Genomic DNA, 16,959 nt, shown 5'->3' on the forward strand with positions numbered 1-16,959 from the left:
ATGGTCATATTCATCACAGGGAATTTGTACTTGTAGAGGATATATTTGATTTCTCTTTTTTTCCCAAACCCCTTTGTTCTCTCCAGCACCTGTCCCCTCCATATTTATAAAGCTTTGTTCCAATTTTATCCCTTTTCAACATAGTTTCTTCCTTTGCCCTTCCTCCACTTTAGTTCTTCTTTCCATTTAAACAATTTCTTCCCATTTCACAATATCTGTTGTACATTTGGGCCTCTATTTACCCTTTCCATTTCCCATACTAGGGAGATAATGTGATGTTTACATATGTGAATCTGACTTAACTCACTTAAGTGTGTGGTCTCAAGTTGCATCCATTTATCTAGAAATGCTTCTAAATCTAGACCCATGTATATTACCATGCACTAAACTAAAATTAAAATGAATCAGAAACCTAAATATTAAAACAGAAGCACCAAATCTGCTGGAAAAGAAATGGCAGAACTCTTTTTTGTTGGTGGTGGTTTCTTATTTTTTATTGAAAAAATGGCTATTATCAAATCAATCACTGACAAATGCTGGAGGGACTGTATGGTGTACGGAACCCTTCTCCACTGGTAGTGGGAATGTGGACTGGTGCAACCACTGTGGAAATCAGTGTAGCTATTCTTGTAAAACACTAGAAATAGAGATTCTGTTTACCCCAGCTATTCCCTTTCTGGGGATCTTCCTGGAAGATTTAAAAACATCATATCACAGTGATAAGTGCATATATATATATATATATATATATATATATATATATATATAGCAGCACAGTTTGTAATAGCTAAATATTGAAATGACCCAGATGCCCATCAGTAGAAGAATGGATAAAGAAAATGTGGTTTTCTTTTGTACAATGGAATTCTACTCAGCTGTAAAGAAAGATAGAACAATATTTTGAAGAAGATGGGCTGGGATTTTTAATTCTATATAATATAAATAGCGATTGCAGGTGCCATTAAACTTTTTTGTGTTACAGAAATAATGTAAGCTGCTGCTCATGTTTCCAAACAATTGAAAGGTAATTCTCTTCACTCTGTTAGTAGTTTCCTTTGCTGTGAAGAAGTTTGGTAATTTGATGTATTCCCATATGTTGATTCTTTATATTTCCCATGCAGCTGGAATTTTGTTCATAAAGTCTTTACCTACACCTATGTCTTCAAGCATTTTCCTATTCTTTTATCAGACTGTTTCTGATTTAACATTTAGATCTTTGATCCATTTTGATTTCAGTTAGCACCTGGTAAGGTATATGGTGTACGTTTAGTCTTTGGCAAGTGTAAAGTCAGTTTTCTCATTACCATTTACTAAGAGGCTGTCTGTCAGTGATGTTGTTTGGTTTCTTTGTCAGAGAGGCAGCACAGTATAGCTGCAATTTTTATTTTGCTCATGAATCTACAAGTCTGTTTTCGTTGTTTTGTTTTGTTTTGTTTTGCCAATCCCATGTTGTTTTTATCACTGTAATTGTGTATTATAATTTAAAATCAGGGACTGCAGTGCCCCTTATCTTCCCTTTGTTCCCTGGAAGTGCCTCTAGGTCTCTACCTGTTCCCTATAGATATAGGTTTGTTTTATTTCATATTATGTAAAACCAAAATTTCTTTTGTAATATCTAAATTAATATCTTCAATTTTAAACTGCTTTTATATAACAATTGATACATATGAAGCATGTGCTAAACTATAAGAACTCAACTGTGAAACCAAACAATCTCTAAGGAACTTGTGATTCAGTGTTGGATATAAAAAATAAATGGTCAAGGTCGGAACAAGTGTTGAGCGTGAAGCTATAAGGAGCCTGTGCTGGGAACTAGAGGGATCAGTCATTCTGTGGATTGTGCATGCAAGGCAAGTGCTGAACTATATTCCTAATTTTATTTTTTTGTTAAAGCAATATCAAATAGAAGTCTGACAAGTGGCCTGAAATAGGCAAACAATGAGTGGAGAAGGAGATAAACACTGGGAGGATGGTGTTACCTTCTGGTGAACAAAAGAAGGGGCATAAAAGATCAAATTTTGAATAGTCATAAATACCTTAATTTTGAATGTGATTGAATTAAGAAACACATTTGTGGCTGAAGAATGCAATTCTTTGGCAGAGTGCTCATCTAGTATGCATCAGACCCAAACTTCAAGGTCCAATCACACCAAAAGAAAATGTTTCTTCATATTTATATATCTCTAAGGTCAAATAAACAGCCTCATAAAAATGTCCTTTTAAAAATTGTCTTTATTGTCTTTTTAAAATTGTTCTTTATTTTTTTCCAATCAGATTTTTTTGGTACATTTTAGGTATCTATAGTGATTACATCATCATGGAGAATTTGTATCTGTACATTGTTTCCTTTCATCCCCATTTCCGTACACTCCTTTTAACTCCTCCTCCCTCCTCATTTACAAAATACTTGTTCTCATTAAGAGAAAGTATCCTAAGACTTTAATTGACACTGGATTATCCTCTTTGATTATAAGTAAATTACTAGTAATTCCATGAATGTGTGATATTGAATGATATATGATAAACTATGGAATTTAGTCTCATAATATTAAATTTCAGCCTAAAATATACAGATTCCAACCTTTAGACATCATCTGTGACATCTTTAATTTTAAATTCTCTTTACTCTGAAACTCAGACAGTGCAGTACTTCATAAGCTATGATTAGGATCTGTAAGAGCTGTGCCCTGGGCTGGGGATTTAGCTCAGAGGCATAAGCACCTGCCTTGCAAGCAAGTGGTCATGGGTTCAAACCCTGGTACCTTAAAAAAAAAAAAAGAGTTGTGCTTTTATCTTTCTGCTTACAGAAGAGTGACTTAATGCCATCTTCTCATTATACAACGTCCCAACTCAAAATTCCCACCATGTATCTTGAAAACAAAGGTTTATTATTACCTGACAATTTGTCTGTGTCCTTTCTGTGCATATTCCACATATCTAGACAGAGCTGCGACAAGATTCAATATCTTTTTTTTTTTTTTTTTTTTGGTCTTTTTAAAATTTTTATCGGTACCAGGGATCGAACTCACGACCGCCTGCTTGCAAGGCAGGTGCTTATGCCGCTGAGCTAAATCCCCAGTCCCAAGACTCAATATCTTTGTAATCCCGTGTACCAATCAGTAGTGTTCTGAGCCTTGGTGACCACCTCTTAAATAAAGACTACTGGGATTCAAAGCAAATACCCCTAAATGACTTTTCCATTACACCCTTTCAATTTAATTTTAAAATAATTATACAATAATTGAGTAATTTAATAAATGACCCTCTCATCTAAGCAATTCAGTGAGATTACATGTTAATACAGACTTTAGGTGTGATAAACTCACAGAAATATATTTCAGACATAGGTTCTCATGAGATTCTAAAGAATGTGCTAAGTTGAAGATTAAAGATTTAGCTGGAATGCTATGCTTGAGTTTTTAGGACTCTTCTAGTGGTTATCAGAATGAGTAATGTTTTTTCAGTGAACAGAAGGTGACTTAAAAACTAAGTTACTTGCAGTTTCAACTTTTTGTTTAAAAAGCATTAAGTGTGTGTGTGTGTGTGTGTGTGTGTGTGTGTGTAAGTGAGATGTGTATTTTGCCACAGGGTTACAAATACTGAAAACATGTGCAACCCTATGTATTAAGAGGTGGGAATAAATGTCCCATTCGAGTAGAACATGGGAGGTAGAAAGATGTGTGACACGCTCTGGGAGTACTACGGCAGAAACTATTTAATTTGCAATTGAGAGGGCTTTACAGAAGAAAATGTACCTGTGATATTCTTGATAGATGGGGGTCAAAGGAAAGCATTTAAACATGAGATACTAGGTTCAGGTAATTGGAAACATGGGGTGTTCAGGTAGTAACAGTGTCCCCTCAAGGGTTGGGAAGCGAGCCTTTGGAAGGCTGATATGGAAAATGAAACTCCAAAGGTCGTTTGGTAGTTAGGGTTAGACCACTGAGCTATGCCAGGGAGTCTATAATTTTGAGAGGCATGGAAAAAGTATCAAAGGGTTCTGGTGAGTGCGGAGTAATCATTATTGGACTCAAAGAGAAAATTTGGATACTGAGTAAGACCACAACGTTATGCAATAACAGATATCTAAAACAGGAGAGCTAAGAGACAGAAAAAAACAAAAACAAAACAAAACAAAACAAAAAACTAGTCATTGTCAACCTTGTTTCATCTGATGTCCTATTGTTTGCAAACAACACATTAGTCTTATTAATACTATTCCTGAAAAATTGGGTTTTTAAATGAACACGAAATGTTTCAAAGATCTAAGATTTAATTGCATGAACAAAATCTCCTCCTTTTCTTCCTGCACCTTCTTATTGGCAGTACTAGTGAACTAAATAATAGCTTTTGGACTGCTACACATCTTCAGCCACTTTTTAAAGCTATTAAATTTTCCAGGCCGGCCTCTAATGTCCGATCCTCCAAATTCAGCATGCCAGAGAGCTGGGATTACAGATGAGCACCACTTGACCTTGCTCAGAAGATATATTCTTAAATTAAAATCACAAAGGCATCCGTAGGCAGAAGAGTCCCCTGTTGTGTATTCTGCAGATGTCATGGTGTGTAAGAGGCATGGCAAACCGCACCAGGGGATAGGAAGGCTCGTCGCACGTGCACCCTTTGAGGTAACATTCTAATGAGACAGAGTAGGCATGAAGTTTTTCCATAAGGATTTATTGGAAGGAAAAATGATAACTATAGTTATCTTTAGGGATACTTCTGAGAAGAGCATATGTAGAAATTTGGGGTGAGGGATAAAAGAGGTGAGCAGGAAGGGATGATTCTAAATTTTTACTTGAATACTTGTTTAATAATCCTTGATTTTTCCTTAAAAGTTAATTTGAAACATCTCTTTGACCTATTGAGTCAAAACATTAATGAACCCCTAATTTAGAAAAGTATTAACTTCTAATAAAACATCATTAAATATGATATGAAACTGTTTTGTTCTTGTGAAATAAAAATAGATTTGCTAGTCAACTCTGGTGACTATACCAAAATAAAACAATCTTGGCAGCTTAAATTGTAGAAATGTATTTTCCCAAGCTCTGGAGAATGGAAGTCCAAAATAAACATGCCTGCATGATCAGGTTCTGGTGATGGTTCTCCTGGTTTGCATATAAAACCATTTTATCCATGCGAGATCCTATGGTCATTCTTTGGTGACCGAGTGGAAATAGATAGAGAAAGAGAGACAGAATTCTTGCTTCCTTTTTTATAAGTCTACCATCTTAAGGAAGTAGGACCTTATCTTTATGACTTCATTTGACTGTAAGTACCTCCTAAATGCCGTTTCCAAATGTAGTCACATTAGCAGGCAGTTCTGGACATATGAATTTGGAAGGGAACACAATTTAATCTACAATATTCTGCCTCTGACCTTCTATGATTCATGAACTTTTAACATATAAAACACATTCATTATATTACAACAATTTTGGAAGTTTTAACTTATTTTATCAATGACTGTGAAACCTAGAGTACAAAGTAGTATCTAAATGTTATCTGAATCTATGTGTTATCTAAATATTAGGTGAATCAGATTGGATAAGACAAAATATATGATTTTTTTCTGAACCAAAAGTTATGGTATAGATGTCAGTTTGTGACTCGACAAGGTTATAGTATTTGCTCTCCAATTATAAAGATGAGACAGTTGTATGGTAGACAGTCCAATTCCAAGAGGGTAAAATCAGAAGGAAAGTATGTTGAGTATGAGTAAGTTCAAAGCCTTGGAAAGAAAATTCCATTAGACCTGAGTCTCAGTAACAATTTTCTCTGGCTGGATGCCCTGCCCTCCAGGACTGACACAGCAGCACTGGACTCATGGCTGATAGGAGAGCTTGCCTTTTTATCTCTTTATGAAGACTTCGATCACCCAACCTTCTTTGAGAAGGTTAAATTAAAATTAAAAATTTCATAAACATCTTGCATGCTTCCACTAAAATCTGACAAATATCTTGCTTTAAAAGTAAACTAATATTAGTGACTCAGAAATTAAAATTAATAAAAAAGAAAAAAAAAGGCAAGCTTATCAAAAGCATCTACCTAAGATGTATTTGGATTTATCAAATGTTTGGTTAAACAAAAATTCCTGGTCATCTGAAGATGAAACTCCTATTCAGATTTTTAATATGCTGACAACATATACCACTGAATAAAACATTATCAATTACTGTTTTACTGCTTTTAATTTTGCTCCTTTTCTTTCAAATTCCTGACTTTCTTTCCTGAAAATTTCAGTGAAAGGTCATTATACAACCCAGCAAACAAACATCTGCATTTGGAAGACCAGAGAAAAGAGGATTCTCAGTTACAAAGTCCATGTTTATAGAGTAATAAAGATCCTGCGATGTCTGCTCTTGGACAACTTGGGTCAAATTTTAATGGTCCCAATTGATGCTTTCTTTACGGAAACTCTGACACCTTACACCAGGAACACTTTCTAGACATTATTATCAATTAGATCACAACACTTCATTGAGTATTATGCCTTCAAGATACTTTGAGCAAAATGAAATGTATTTTAAAATATAGTCTGTATTTAAACAGTCTTTATTTAGGAATTTAATAAAGCAAATTAAAAGCTATCTATTGTCACTATTTTAACATATAATGAAAAATAATCAGAGAAATCATCTGTGACACAAATGATACAGATGGTAAAGTTAAATTAGATTGTTAAATGACTATTATAGAACTCATAACCTTCAAAAAGATAAAGAATAAACATTATGACGTAAAAAGAAGATACTATAAGACACAGATCAACTTTCTAAGATGAAATATACAATGGAGTTTTCTTTAAGTATTCATGGGAAATTGTTTCCAGGACAACCCAGACACAAAAATTTAAAGTTGCATATTTAAAATTTAATGATCCTTGCGTTAAATGGTGTAGTATATGTATATGAATTGTGCAGTTCACTAATACATTTTACCTTTTTTATTTTAAAGATAAGTAAAATACAAGAAAACAAGATGGAACAAAGACAATGAAGACAATTCAGTGAAATCAGTACAGGATCTCACAGCAGGATGCCAGGATGTTATTACAGGGTAACTGTAATAGCTACCATAGTATATCTCGTTATCTTCACAATGGTTGTCCATTCAGTCAGGTATAGAAAAATCAAACCAAAAACAGATCACTATACAACCAATCAAAATACAATACTGAACAGAGCAAAACAAGTAATCAGAACAAAGAAAAACTATGAAAACAATATTGGCCTTCAAAGACACGATAGAAGAAAATCCATCATATTTGCTATATCGTATACTGTTATCCTCACAAGAGATGCTCAGACCACTGGCCCGAGATCAGCATAATTAACGCAACAGCACAAGCATTTAGTTGCTTTATGTACCTTAGCTGCTATCAACTCTGGCTGATCTTCAAAACATCCATTTGCTAATGAGGGGCTGGGGAGAGGAGCATATGATTCTCAGCCTGCATGCTGGTCCGCTCTCAGGAGAAAATGTTATTCTCTCTCTGGTTGCTCAAGGCTAACTGGTGCAGCTTACCAGGAAGGCTGGCTCCGTGCTTTCTTGAGTGGTCCCTCAAGTTCCAGCATGGCTGACTATACTACGGAGATGCTGACTTGTTCTCTCCCTAGCATATCTGCCCATCAAAACATTTTAAATCAGTACTGTATTAAAATGTAGAATTCAGTTAAAATGTAGAAGTCAGTATAAATGCTTACCACTTACAAATGCTAGATTGTTTAGGAATAATGACAAGAAAAATGTCTGCATATATTGATTACCAACTCAACTTTTTTCCAAATATTTTCTAATTAGATTTGCTGAATCCACAAATGCATAGTCTATAGATGCAGGTCAATAGTATATTATATGCAATGAATGGTACCTTCTTTGGGTTAAATAATTGGAAGATAAAAAAGATAATATGAAAACATAATATTATAAACTATCCAAAATGATGCATAATAAGAAAATCAAAACATGCAAGAAACAGAATCAATTATCTTTTGGAAAGTACAAAAACAAGAGACTAAGATTTTAAGAATTTCTGGTCAGATTGTTGTGTTTTGTTTTGGTACCAATGTTGAACTTACAGGTTCATGCTTACCAGGCACGCCCTTGTGCTGCTGAGCCAAATCCATGGGCCAAAGCTTTTATAATTTTATTAATTCTGTATGTCCACATACTCAAAAATATCAGTAAACCTAAAGCATAAAAAGTTGTGTTAGAAATCATATGTAATGATCAAATTGCTAAAAAATTAGCTTAAACAAAAAAATACTAAAACTAGCTAAGATAGGAGATCTTAAAATGAAATCTTAAAATGATTAAAAAAAAAATAAAACCAGTAGCTAGGAATCCTGTATCTGTAAAAGTATATCTTAACAGTGAGTGAGAGAAAAGATTTTACAGATAATCAAAAACTGAAAAAGTTCATTGCCACCCTACTCCCCCACAAAATATTAAAGGTAGATATTTAGGCAGAGGAATAAATAGCAATTGGAAATTTGGACCCATGCAAATGAGGAACATTTTGAATGCCATCATATAGTAGTAGGACTTATGACAGAATCATGACAATTTCAAGCAGAATAATAACTGCTTCTAACACAAGTACAATAACCTATGGCAGTAACAGCACAATATCCGGAATGTGTTAAGTCTACATACACATTTTAACATTCTTAAACATTCTCTCTCTTTTCTCTCTTTCTTTCTCCTTGTCCTCTTTTTCTTTCTTTGGATTACAATTAGTGTTCTTGCAGTAAATTATATATACATCCCTTTTAAAAATTTTTTATTTTGACATTGGATCTCACTAATTTTCCCAGCAGGACTGAATCTTGGAATCCTTCTGCCATGGGCTTCCACATGATGGGATTCTAGATGTGTTTCACTGCACCCTGTTTTAACCAGCATTCTTAAAAATGACAAACTTTATGTTTACCTTAGAAGATTAAGAACAGACAGGAAATGTCTATTTTATCACTTTCTTTCAACATTTTACTACAAGCCTGAGCTACTTTAATATTGTAAGAAAATTGAACACAAGGATTAGAGATTGTAAAATATCCAGGTTATTTATGTGTATGACACATTGGCACAGACAGCAAAACTCTACAAGTATTAGACAATATAAGAAAGTTTAAAAATGCTGCAGGTTTGGTCGGTTAAATAAAATTAATTTTTAATTTACTAGCAATGAGTATTTCCAAATAGAAAATATAAATATATAACAAAATAGCACCAAAATATGAACAAACTAAAGATTTATTTATTAAATTATATTCAAGAACCATACAATAAAAGTAAAAACATGATTAATAGAAATCAAATAAAACCAATTACAAGACAAAAAATTTTAAATTAGAAAACTTGAGTTTGTTAATATGTGGAATCCCTCAGTTTTGTTCTATGTATTTATACATCACAATTAAAACTCCAGTCAAATTTTTTTTAAATAGAAAGTGACAAGTGAATTAAAAGGTATGAAAGTACACAGCATCTAAAATGGTGAAAGCTATTTTAAAATATAAGACTGAATTTGGAGAATTAAGTATATGAGTTTAAGTATTGCTACAGGAAAGCAAGATGGTATACATTGCCTTATAGACAGCTAGATCAGTGTATCACAAGAGAGAATGTGGGGGCAAAGTCCTGACATATAATTGATTTTCACTAAAGTTTCTAAGCATTTCAAGAGAAAAAGGAAAGTCTTCAAAATAATTCTCCTACAAGTGGATGTCCATAAGCCAATAGAACGCACAGTGACTCAAATTACATTGCACGTAAATGTAAGCGTCAAGTAGGCCAGAGTCCTAAGCAATCATATAAAACAGAGGACCAGAGGAGAAAAGTCATGTCTTTAGGATACATGAACACTTATTAATTAGTCTTTAAAAGGTAAGTTGATACCCTGGCCTTCAAAATTTAAATAATTCTGTCCTTTTAATGAAAATTCCACTATCTATTCAGAAAATTCTGAATTTAGACACTGTAATTTGAGAAGGCAAGCTGCCAACTACAAGAAAATACTTAGTGTACATACATATGCAGCAGCAATTACAGTGTGTAGATTGTATAACACTAAACACTTCATAAAGTGAAATACAAGAAGAGCGTGAGGCTGATGAGAACAGTGCAGTATCAGTCATCAGAGAAGAAGCAGCATTTGGCATTAGAATGAAACCTCTCTGCATGCACTTAGGAACCGATAAAGTAAATGACTGAGAGCTCAAATACTGGCAAGACTGAGGAGCAACTGGAACTCTTGTATGTGGCTGGTGGGTTTGTAAAGTTATACAAATATTTTGGAAAACACTTTCACACTTTTATGTACAGTTAAACACACAAATGTATAGTTACCATGGCATTCACTTTCTAGGTAGTATTTAAAGAAATAAAAACATTTGTCCATACAAACATTTGAACATTTATGCTCACAGAATCTTTATTGAGAAGAATTCCAACTCAAAGCAAGATAATTTTAAATTCATAAACAACAAGGGCTGGGGATTTAGCTCAGCAGCATAAGTACCTGCCTGGCAAGTGCGAGGTCCTGAGTTCAATCCCCGGTACCGTGAAAAAAAAGACTCTCAACAACTAAACAAATGTTAGTAAATGTAACAGTGTTTACCAATTTAAAAATTAAATATTGATTGCATACAATACATTGATGAATTAACTTGAGTCAAATGTAAGAGATACAATTATCCAGAAAATTGTTTATTTACAGTTCTAATAAAGCATAAAGAATCATTGAGATATATGGAAGTTCAGCCATTGTCCTGGGTAGAGCTGAAATAAATTGGGAAGGGTCATTCTTTCTTGAGGTATGAGCTGGTGGCAATTTTCTTAAATTTCTTTTTTTTTTTTTTTTTATTTAAGGAGAAAAGAAAATAAAGAAAAAAAAAAAACCAGTGCAGGGGTACAAGTTATACAGATTTACAGAAGAAAAAAATGCCCAGTAGGAAATCACTAGTTAATGGATTACATATTGCCATCTTAGAAATAATTGTTCAAGTCACAAAATTAAAGCTTGTAGAGTGGACATTCCAACAATGATACTGCAAACAGTTCTGTTCAATGATCCAATAAAACTCTGTGATATCATTTTCTATCTTATACACTTAAATATACATGCAGTTATATAGTTTAGAGCACTTTCTTTTCCTCTCTTTTGTACAGTGACTATTACACATTTTGGGTTTCATTGCTCCCACGGTTCTTATTGCTTTTTTGGAAGAGAGTAAAACCAAATGTGACATAACAGAACAGAATCGGTCAAGTCAAAAGGGTGGATATAATAGATAATATAAAAACATAATACAAGGTGATCAACAATGGTTACCATAATGCCTCCCGCTATTTCTAATAGAATTGCCTATATCATTAGTTGTAATACAATTGAACAAAACAGTAAAGAATAAAACCGACAAAACCAAAACATTGGAGATATTGCAGGTCTTCAAAAGTAGATAAAAGTCAACGAGAATGGGCGTTATAATGAATCTCATTATCTTCTCAGCTGATGCCTAAACTTTCGAACCTGATACTATCCAGCAAAACAGAATAGAGGAACCTCAGTCAAAAACAAGATGGTGAGAGTAATACAGGGCTTCAAATCGAGATAATAGAAAGTCAAAGTGGGTTACTATATTATATCCTGCTATATTTTTTGCTTTAATTAAATGGATAAAAATAAAAAAGTAAATAATGGAGTGGAGATTGAGAAAAAAGAGGGCATAATAGCGAAACAGGGCAGATCAAAACATAACCATTTAAGCAGAATAGTGTTTCACCACCAGATATTTCCGACCCAAAAGTAGTTACCATATTGACTCCCTCCCTGAAGTCCTTGAGTACAACTTCATATACTGTAGCATTAAGTATATCAAAACAATGTAAAACCATTTAAGAGAATGACAGCATTATAGAGTATTTAGAATCGACTAACAGAAAATGAACAATGGTCTCTGTATAATCTCCTTGTCTTTAAAAGGTTTTTGCTTATACTATCGTACATAACAAAATCCAATAAGATACAACCTGTTTAGACCATTGGAGACAGAAGAACAAAAGCTAGATGAGACTTCAAAACAAGATGGTACTAAATCAGCATTACCTATTAAGATGTCATTTTCTCCAAAATAGCTGTTCCTATCATCCAATCTTCTCTGTCTCATTTCTGTTGAGCTCTTTTTCTGTCAGTAGCTGTCAGTTTGTCTTCTTCATTTTGTTCTCTGCTCCATTCGTTGTGGCCTCCCCGCCACTATTTCTGGGTTCTTTGTATTTTTCTTTTTTTAGAATATCCTGCAATACTTTCTGTAGGGTTGAATTGGTGGTTGCAAATTCCCCCAGTTCCTCTTTATCCTGGAAGCACCTCGTTTTTCCATCAATTTCCAGGGACAGTTGTGCAGGATATCTCAATCTTGGCTGGAGATTATTATCTTTCAAAGCTTGAATTATTTCCCCCCATGCTCTTCGTGATTTGATGGTTTGTGAAGAGAAATCTGCTGTAATTCTGATGGGTGTTCCCTTGTAAGTGATCTGTTTCTTGTCTCTTACAGCTTTTAATATTCTGTTCTTGTATTGAATTTCTGGAATTTTTATTATTATATGCCTGGGTGTTTCTCTGTTAGGGTTGTAGGTAGCTGGGGTCCTGTATGCCTCATACATCTGAGTATCTTTACCTTTTGCTAAATTAGGAAAATTCTCCTGGATTATTTCTGTGAGTAGCTTTTGTAGTTCACTTGTTTGTTTCCCTACTTCTTCTTTTATGTTCCTAATCCTTAAGTTATGGCTCCTCTTACCATCTTCTTGTCTTTGTATTATTGCTGTTTGTTTCTTTGTTATTTTTAAGAAGTTTTTCATTTCATTCTCCCATATTTCAAGTCTGCCCTCCAGTTCCGATAGTCTGTCCTTAGTTTCTTTCAAGCTGTTATGCCAGTCTTGGATAGACTTCTTAATTTCTTGATAGTCCCTTTGAACCTGCTTCACATACTCAATGCTTTCTCTGTTTTCTCCATCAAGCAATTCTCCCCTCTTTTTCTGTTCTTCCATTCCACCATCTGTTTTTTCCTGGGTGGTGCTTAGCATTTCTCTAACTATTCTGCATACTTCTAGCTTCAGGTCGTTGATAACTTCATTCCTGAATTGGTCTATGAGGCTCTCTATATGGCGCTGAATGTATATTGGTGTGGTGTCCACTATTGCCTGTTTCTCAGGATTGGGGGCCGAGGAGCCTTTTTTGTTGCTTCCCTTCCCCATATTTTCTGTTTCTTATAAAATGCAAGCTTACATAGGAGGCCCGGCTTCCCTGCCTGTCAGCCACAGCCTGATCAAATTGCGCTGGCTAGTTGTTCCCGCCCACCGCTGCGCCCCAGGGAGTTGCGGAGGAGGCAGCCTACGCGGGAGTCGGTCGCTCCTCCGGGCCACCATCAGGCTCTGGGATCTGGGTTAGGCCAGCCTAGGGAGTCCGCCAGCAGCGTCACTCAGGCCAGGCACTTTTCACCAATCCCGTCCGAGAGGGGAATGTGTGGCTGGAGTCGCCACCGCGCCCTGCTCTTACAGGACTGCCTGAGCCCAGAAAGTCCTCCGCTGGAGTCAAACTGTGGTAGGGGGTCAGTTTCTCACTCACCTCGCCACCAGTCAGTGTATGCCTCCTTGTCCGTCCTGTTTTCGACTCCGTTCACAGACTCCCGTTCCCAGAGCTTGGCGCGTCTCTCCTTGCCGAGCCGCTGTGGAGGCAGCCAGCCGCCGGGCGGCGGGAAACACAAATCGAGGTTTCCAATGGCACAGGGTCGAGCCTTTACACCGAGTCTTTTCTGTTCTTATTTTAGCGCCAGGACTGTATTCTAAGTTGGTTTCTCTCAGCCCAGTTCGTTCCTGAGTCAGCAGAGCATATCTCTACCGGTTTGTGTCTCCTTAGTCCGCATCATTCCTGGCCTCTGAGCCGAGCCTTTCAGAGAGCCTCCGGTAGTTGCTGTTGTCTGTCCGCCATGTTCTCCGAGCCCCCAATTTTCTTAAATTTCACGGCAGTAGTGATTAAACAAATATATAACATATTGATCAAAACTCGTGAGTGTATTATGTTGCATTTGGATATGCTTATAGGGTCCATAAAATACATTGAGAGAATGTTCTGCACATGTACCAGAAACATAGTGCTTAGTCAAGTATGAAGTAGCCATCTTTAAATATTAGCAACTCACTGAGTAGAACAAAAATGTCAACGTTTAAGAATTTAAGAAAAATTAAGTCATTAGAAAAATGTTCTGAGAAAACATGTTTTAAAAATGACTTTTTAATATTAGCAATTGTCTGCTATACAAAGCAAAAACTTAACTAGTGACATTTGATAATATTATTATAATTATGAGCCCAATACCACTTTAAATTTTAAACATTCTGAGACAAAAACATTTTTATTAAAATATTATGAGAATGATGGAAAAAATCTAATGCTTAAATAGGTTAAATAAAAGTCTGACAGTGGTATTTTTTATCATTATTCATGGTATTTTGATATCAAACAGGATATCTTTAGGGAGAAGGACATCAATTTCATCTTATGCTAGCAGGTTAATTCTATATTTATTGTCTCAGTATCTCTTGCCAGAAATATGAGCTTTGACATTTTTCAATAATTTAAAAACTGAAGCTAAAATCTAACAGCAATGCCTTAAAAATCTCATTCTAGAAACTTCTATTCAATAAATGAATGTGAAGCCTAGTGAACAAATTAGTAAGAAAAGAAATGAAAAAATTGACTTATTTTATAAGAAATGAGAATTAACCAGGAATAAAGAAAAAAAACATTGTTAAAACATATTATTTTCTTTATCATAAAATATTTTCATTTCCTATTGTTCTAAAAGATTTTCCCTTTAGCTGACCTCCCTGCCTGCCACGGATTTTACTGTCTTTCAATGCCTTCTATTTATCCTGAAACCAATTCTTTATTGGAATTTCTCTGAGCTGTCTACTTTCCAAAATCTTCCTTGAAAGTAAACTATATCTCTTTCATGCATTTAAATGTTTTTTAATTGTTGAGTGAGTTCAAGTAATGTCACATAAAGCTAACCTTTACATTTTGTTTAAATTTATATAGAAACTTTTCTCACTTATTGCTTTAATTATTATTTTTATTAGCACATATTTGTAGCATGTAATAATTGCATTCACCTTTACTTACTCTAAGTGCAAGGCCTACACTTTTTTATCTCCTCTAAGTGGTGGGATACATACATAGTGTGTTATAACTGATTATTAATAAATGTATTATAAAAATGAGAAATAATTTCAATGGTAAATAAAAATTATTCCTTAAGAATGATGATTGTTATGGTTGTATTTAAATATTTAAAACCCTCTTGTGCTCATGGGTGGTATGTTAAGGAGTAGGCTATATCTGGGATGTATAATAAATTGTCAACTGCTTCGTTTAACATAGTTTTGGGTCCAGATAATGGGGAAGTCCAACCTGTGTCACCAGTGTGGGTAATACAACCAATGGATATGTAACTTGAGTGGTATAAAAGAAAAGAACAAGGTTGAGTTTTTGCTGCTCCCTGTCTCCTGCCTACCCTACCATGGACTGTTCTCCTGTGTGATGCTCCTCTGCCATACTCTCTGCCTTGGAGCCAGTTGTGTATGGACTACAGTCTCTACAATCTGTGACCTACAATAAACCTTTCTTCTTTTAACTTCTGGGATATTTTTTCCCAGCAGTGAGAAAACTAATCAAACTAGGCATCTTATCATTTGCAGCTGTTTCCAATTATATGGAAAAATAACTATATCCATGAAAGAAGACCCAGTATTTCTACAGAAAGTAACAAGAATGATGTGATAAATACATTTAAAACAATGGGAAGTATTTTTAGGAATGTGGTATATTAAAAACTGGTGGTCAACTTAAAATCAGCTGACCTGAATCAGCATGCTACTGAGCTACTGAGTGTTAATGGCACAATTGAGGGAATTTGTCAACATAAAAAAGAGACCTGGAGAGCAGCATTGCGGGTTCTCCTGTGTTGCTGTTTTGAGCTGTTGGTTCTGCTGGAGGATCCTGTCATGGTGTCTTCCTGATAAGCACTCGGCCAGTAGCCTCAAAGTAGCTCAGGATCTTGTCACTGAGAATGGCTGTGGTTCAGTTTGGTGTGCATGTGTGTGTGTGTGTGGGGGGGGGGGGGGCTCTGGTCCTTGCTTTCAGCATTGGTTCCTGTTTCCAGAGGGGAAGATGTGTGCTGTTCAGTCTCTGGGAGAAGCTTGTCATGCTGGATTGCTGATACAAATTTGGCTGTTCTCATCACTGGAGGAGCTCAGGATCTCACTGTCACTGAGGATGGCTGTGGTATTTTTTCGGGAGAGCCCTAGTTCTTATTTTGAGCATTGCTTCCTGGATTTGGTATAGAACCCTCAACCAATTGGCACAGATCCTTCATCCCACTGGCACAGGCTTTGGAGCTTCCAAGGCTGACCTTGGGACCTTCCCAGCACAGACCAGTGAAACAGACTTACATGAGTCATTGTTGTGGGCTTTAGGCCTCCATTTGGACTTGAGGTGGGCATTGTCACGCGCTATAGGTTTTCAGCTGAACTCATGTGTATTATTTAGATGGGATCCCGGCCCTCAGCTGGGTTCTCTAGGTCTTTAGTATGTGGACAGATTTCCTGTACATTCTTTGTGTTTAACTCTTTGGGTGACTGTTATAAATAATAGTATAAATTTTGTGTCCTGTATGTAATTGTTTTCTTACAAATCCCTGAATACGACAAGGGAGATTGGTGGCAATATGTGTTTTGTTGTAATATATTTTTAAAAAAACTTATTATTCATATTTTTTAAATCATACCTCATTTGAGAAAATGATATATATTATTTGGAAGTATTTACTTAAATGTCTAGCTCCTCTCTACACCTTCAAAACACAGATAAACACACGGACACCTACTTGCATAAAC

The sequence above is a fragment of the Cavia porcellus genome, unplaced genomic scaffold (genome assembly GCF_034190915.1).
Source record: "Cavia porcellus strain 051 isolate PalLab524CR breed Dunkin Hartley unplaced genomic scaffold, mCavPor4.1 scaffold_22, whole genome shotgun sequence".
Lineage (NCBI taxonomy): Eukaryota > Metazoa > Chordata > Mammalia > Rodentia > Caviidae > Cavia > Cavia porcellus.